This window comes from Hypanus sabinus, chromosome 15 (genome assembly GCF_030144855.1).
Source record: "Hypanus sabinus isolate sHypSab1 chromosome 15, sHypSab1.hap1, whole genome shotgun sequence".
Taxonomy (NCBI): domain Eukaryota; kingdom Metazoa; phylum Chordata; class Chondrichthyes; order Myliobatiformes; family Dasyatidae; genus Hypanus; species Hypanus sabinus.
In genome coordinates, this window is record NC_082720.1 from 20,226,399 (window position 1) to 20,232,398 (window position 6,000).

Genomic DNA, 6,000 nt, shown 5'->3' on the forward strand with positions numbered 1-6,000 from the left:
ATGAAGTCAGTTCTGTGCTGTGTCGAGTGCCGATGGTTGTAGGCCACAGCTGCAGCGTCAGTTCAGTGCTGAGTCGAGTGTCGATGGTTGTAGGCCACAGATGCAGAGTCAGTTCAATGCTAAGCTGAGTGTCGAGGGTTGTAGGCCACAGCCATGAAGTCAGTTCAGTGCTGAGTCGACTGTCGATGGTTGTAGGCCTTAGCTGCAGTGTCAGTTCAGTGCTGATTCGAGTGTCGATGGTTGTCGGCCACAGCCATGAAGTCAGTTCAGTGCTGAGTCGAGTGTCGATGGTTGTAGTCCACAGCCATGATGTCCGCTCAGTGCTGAGTCGAGTGTCGATGGTTGTAGACCACAGCTGCAGAGTCAGTTCAGTGCTGAGTCGAGTGTCGATGGTTGTCGGCCACAGCCATGAAGTCAGTTCAGTGCTGAGTCGAGTGTCGATGGTTGTAGGCCACAGCTGCAGAGTCAGTTCAGTGCTAAGTCGAGTGTCTATGGTTGTAGGCCACAGCCATGAAGTCAGTTCAGTGCTGAGTCGAGTGTCGATGGTTTTAGGTCACAGCTACAGAGTCATTTCAATGCTGAGTCGAGTGTCGATGATTGTAGGCCACAGCTGCAGATTCAGTTCAGTGCAGAGACGAGTGTCGATGGTTGTAGGCCTTAGCTGCAGAGTCAGTTCAGTGCTGAGTCGAGTGTCGATGGTTGTAGGTCACAGCTGCAGAGTCAATTCAATGCTGAGTCGAGTGTCGATGGTTGTAGGCCACAGCCACAAAACCAGTTCAGTGCTGAGTCAAGGGTCAATGGTTGTAGGCCACAGCTGCAGAGAGAGTTCAGTGCTGAGACGAGTGTCGATGGTTGTCGGCCACAGCCATGAAGTCAGTTCAGTGCTGAGTCGAGTGTCGATGGTTGTAGGCCACAGCTGCAGAGTCAGTTCAATGCTGAGTCAAGTGTCGATGGTTGCAGGCAACAGCCATGAAGTCAATTCATTGCTGAGTCGAGTGTCGATGGTTGTAGGCCACAGCTGCAGTGTCAGTTCAATGGTAAGCTGAGTGTCAATTGTTGTAGGCCACAGCCATGAAGTCAGTTCAGTGCTGAGTCGACTGTCGATGGCTGTAGGCCTTAGCTGCAGAGTCAGTTCAGTGCTGATTCGACTGTCGATCGTTGTCGGCCACAGCCATGAAGTCAGTTCAGTGCTGAGTCGAGTGTCGATGGTTGTAGGCCACAGCTGCAGAGTCAGTTCAATGCTGAGTCAAGTGTCGATGGTTGCAGGCAACAGCCATGAAGTCAATTCATTGCTGAGTCGAGTGTCGATGGTTGTAGGTCACAGCTGCAGAGTCAGTTCAGTGCTGAGTCGAGTGTCGATGGTTGTAGGCCACAGCTGCAGAGTCAGTTCAATGCTGAGTCAAGTGTCGATGGTTGCAGGCAACAGCCATGAAGTCAATTCGTTGCTGAGTCGAGTGTCGATGTTTGTAGGCCACAGCTGCAGATTCATTTCAGTGCTGAGTCGAGTGTCAATGGTTGTAGGCCACAGCCATGAAGTCAGTTCAGTGCTGACTCAAGTGTCGATGGTTGTAGGCCACAGCCATGAAGTCAGTTCAGTGCTGAGTCGAGTGTCGATGGTTGTAGGCCACAGCTGCAGAGTCAGTTGAATGCTGAGTTGAGTTTCGATGGTTGTAGGCCACAGCCAATGAGTCTGTTCAGTGCTGAGTCGACTGTCGATGGTTGTAGGCCTTAGCTGCAGAGTCAGTTCAGTGCTGACTCGAGTGTCGGTTGTTGTAGGCCAGAGCTGAAGGGTCAGTTCAGTGCTGAGTCGAGTGTCGATGGTTGCAGGCCTCAGCCATGAACTCAGTTCAGTGCTGAGTCGAGTGTTGATGGTTGTGGACCACAGCCATGAAGTCAGTTCAGTGCTGAGTCGAGTGTCGATGGTTGTAGGCCACAGCCATGAAGTCAGTTCAGTGCTGAGTCGAGTGTCGATGTTTGTAGGCCACAGCTGCAGAGTCAGTTCAATGCTGAGTCAAGTGTCGATGATTGTAGTCAACAGCCATGAAGTCAATTCATTGCTGAGTCGAGTGTCGATGGTTGTAGGCCTTAGCTGCAGAGTCAGTTCAGTGCTGAGTCGAGTGTTGATTGTTGTAGGCCAGAGCTGCAGGGTCAGTTCAGTGCTGAGTCGAGTGTTGATGGTTGCAGGCCTCACCCATGAAGTCAGTTCAGTGCTGAGTCGAGTGTCGATGGTTGTAGGCCACAGCCATGAAGTCAGTTCAGTGCTGAGTCGAGTGTCGATGGTTCTGGGCCACAGCCATGAAGTCAGTTCTGTGCTGTGTCGAGTGCCGATGGTTGTAGGCCACAGCTGCAGCGTCAGTTCAGTGCTAAGTCGAGTGTTGATTGTTGTAGGCCAGAGCTGCAGGGTCAGTTCAGTGCTGAGTCGAGTGTTGATGGTTGCAGGCCTCACCCATGAAGTCAGTTCAGTGCTGAGTCGAGTGTCGTTGGTTGTAGGCCACAGATGCACAGTCAGTTCAATGCTAAGCTGAGTGTCGATGGTTGTAGGCCACAGCCATGAAGTCAGTTCAGTGCTGAGTCGACCGTCGATGGTTGTAGGCCTTAGCTGCAGAGTCAGTTCAGTGCTGATTCGAGTGTCGATGGTTGTCGGCCACAGCCATGAAGTCAGTTCAGTGCTGAGTCGAGTGTCGATGGTTGTAGGCCACAGCTGCAGAGTCAGTTCAGTGCTAAGTCGAGTGTCTATGGTTGTAGGCCACAGCCATGAAGTCAGTTCAGTGCTGAGTCGAGTGTCGATGGTTTTAGGTCACAGCTACAGAGTCAGTTCAATGCTGAGTCGAGTGTCGATGATTGTAGGCCACAGCTGCAGATTCAGTTCAGTGCAGAGACGAGTGTCGATGGTTGTAGGCCTTAGCTGCAGAGTCAGTTCAGTGCTGAGTCGAGTGTCGATGGTTGTAGGTCACAGCTGCAGAGTCAATTCAATGCTGAGTCGAGTGTCAATGATTGTAGGCAACAGCCATGAAGTCAGTTCAGTGCTGAGTCGAGTGTCGATGGTTGTAGGCCACAGCTGCAGAGTCAGTTCAGTGCTAAGTCGAGTGTCTATGGTTGTAGGCCACAGCCATGAAGTCAGTTCAGTGCTGAGTCGAGTGTCGATGGTTTTAGGTCACAGCTACAGAGTCAGTTCAGTGCTGAGTCGAGTGTCGATGGTTGTAGGCCACAGCCATGAAGACAGTTCAGTGCTGAGTCGAGTGTCGATGGTTGTAGGCCGCAGCCATGAAGTCAGTTCAGTACTGAGTCGTGTGCTGATGGTTGTAGGCCACAGCTGCAGCGTCAGTTCAGTGCTGAGTCGAGTGTCGATGGTTGTAGGCCACAGCTGCAGATTCAGTTCAGTGCTGAGTCGAGTGTCGATGGTTGTAGGCCACAGCCATGATGTCAGCTCAGTGCTGAGTCGAGTGTCGATGGTTGTAGGCCACAGCTGCAGAGTCAGTTCAGTGCTGAGTCGAGTGTCGATGGTTGTAGGCCACAGCCATGAAGACAGTTCAGTGCTGAGTCGAGTGTCGATGGTTGTAGGCCGCAGCCATGATGTCAGTTCAGTGCTGAGTCGAGTGTCGATGGTTGCAGGCCTCAGCCATGAAGTCAGTTCAGTGCTGAGTCGAGTGTCGATGGTTGTAGGCCACAGCCATGAAGTCAGATCAGTGCTGAGTCGAGTGTCAATGATTGTAGGCAACAGCCATGAAGTCAGTTCAATGCTGAGTCGAGTGTCGATGGTTGTAGGCCACAGCTGCAGATTCAGTTCAGTGCTGAGTCGAGTGTCGATGGTTGTAGGCCACAGCCATGAAGTCAGTTCAGTGCTGAGTCGAGTGTCGATGGTTGTAGGCCACTGCTGCAGAGTCAGTTCAGTGCTGAGTCGAGTGTCGATGGTTGTAGGCCACAGCTGCAGATTCAGTTCAGTGCTGAGTCGAGTGTCGATGGTTATAGGCCACCGCTGCAGAGTCAGTTCAATGCTGAGTCAAGTGTCGATGGTTGCAGGCAACAGCCATGAAGTCAGTTCAGTGCTGAGTCGAGTGTCGATGGTTGTAGGCCACAGCTGCAGAGTCAGTTCAGTGCTAAGTCGAGTGTCTATGGTTGTAGGCCACAGCCATGAAGTCAGTTCAGTGCTGAGTCGAGTGTCGATGGTTTTAGGTCACAGCTACAGAGTCAGTTCAATGCTGAGTCGAGTGTCGATGATTGTAGGCCACAGCTGCAGATTCAGTTCAGTGCAGAGACGAGTGTCGATGGTTGTAGGCCTTAGCTGCAGAGTCAGTTCAGTGCTGAGTCGAGTGTCGATGGTTGTAGGTCACAGCTGCAGAGTCAATTCAATGCTGAGTCGAGTGTCAATGATTGTAGGCAACAGCCATGAAGTCAGTTCAATGCTGAATCGAGTGCTGATGGTTGTAGGCCACAGCCACAAAACCAGTTCAGTGCTGAGTCAAGGGTCAATGGTCGTAGGCCACAGCTGCAGAGAGAGTTCAGTGCTGAGACGAGTGTCGATGGTTGTTGGCCACAGCCATGAAGTCAGTTCAGTGCTGAGTCGAGTGTCGATGGTTGTAGGCCACAGCTGCAGAGTCAGTTCAATGCTGAGTCAAGTGTCGATGGTTGCAGGCAACAGCCATGAAGTCAATTCATTGCTGAGTCGAGTGTCGATGGTTGTAGGCCACAGCTGCAGTGTCAGTTCAATGGTAAGCTGAGTGTCAATTGTTGTAGGCCACAGCCATGAAGTCAGTTCAGTGCTGAGTCGACTGTCGATGGCTGTAGGTCTTAGCTGCAGAGTCAGTTCAGTGCTGATTCGAGTGTCGATCGTTGTCGGCCACAGCCATGAAGTCAGTTCAGTGCTGAGTCGAGTGTCGATGGTTGTAGGCCACAGCTGCAGAGTCAGTTCAATGCTGAGTCAAGTGTCGATGGTTGCAGGCAACAGCCATGAAGTCAATTCATTGCTGAGTCGAGTGTCGATGGTTGTAGGTCACAGCTGCAGAGTCAGTTCAGTGCTGAGTCGAGTGTCGATGGTTGTAGGCCACAGCTGCAGAGTCAGTTCAATGCTGAGTCAAGTGTCGATGGTTGCAGGCAACAGCCATGAAGTCAATTCGTTGCTGAGTCGAGTGTCGATGGTTGTAGGTCACAGCTGCAGAGTCAGTTCAGTGCTGAGTCGAGTGTCGATGGTTATAGGCCACCGCTGCAGAGTCAGTTCAATGCTGAGTCAAGTGTCGATGGTTGCAGGCAACAGCCATGAAGTCAATTCATTGCTGAGTCGAGTGTCGATGGTTGTAGGTCACAGCCGCAGTGTCAGTTCAGTGCTGAGTCGAGTGTCGATCGTTGTAGGCCACAGCTGCAGATTCATTTCAGTGCTGAGTCGAGTGTCGATGGTTGTAGGCCACAGCCATGAAGTCAGTTCAGTGCTGACTCAAGTGTCGATGGTTGTAGGCCACAGCCATGAAGTCAGTTCAGTGCTGAGTCGAGTGTCAATGGTTGTAGGCCACAGCTGCAGAGTCAGTTGAATGCTGAGTTGAGTTTCGATGGTTGTAGGCCACAGCCAATGAGTCTGTTCAGTGCTGAGTCGACTGTCGATGGTTGTAGGCCTTAGCTGCAGAGTCAGTTCAGTGCTGACTCGAGTGTAGGTTGTTGTAGGCCAGAGCTGAAGGGTCAGTTCAGTGCTGAGTCGAGTGTCGATGGTTGCAGGCCTCAGCCATGAACTCAGTTCAGTGCTGAGTCGAGTGTTGATGGTTGTGGACCACAGCCATGAAGTCAGTTCAGTGCTGACTCGAGTGTCGATGGTTGTAGGCCACAGCCATGAAGTCAGTTCAGTGCTGAGTCGAGTGTCGATGTTTGTAGGCCACAGCTGCAGAGTCAGTTCAATGCTGAGTCAAGTGTCGATGATTGTAGTCAACAGCCATGAAGTCAATTCATTGCTGAGTCGAGTGTCGATGGTTGTAGGCCTTAGCTGCAGAGTCAGTTCAGTGCTGAGTCGAGTGTTGA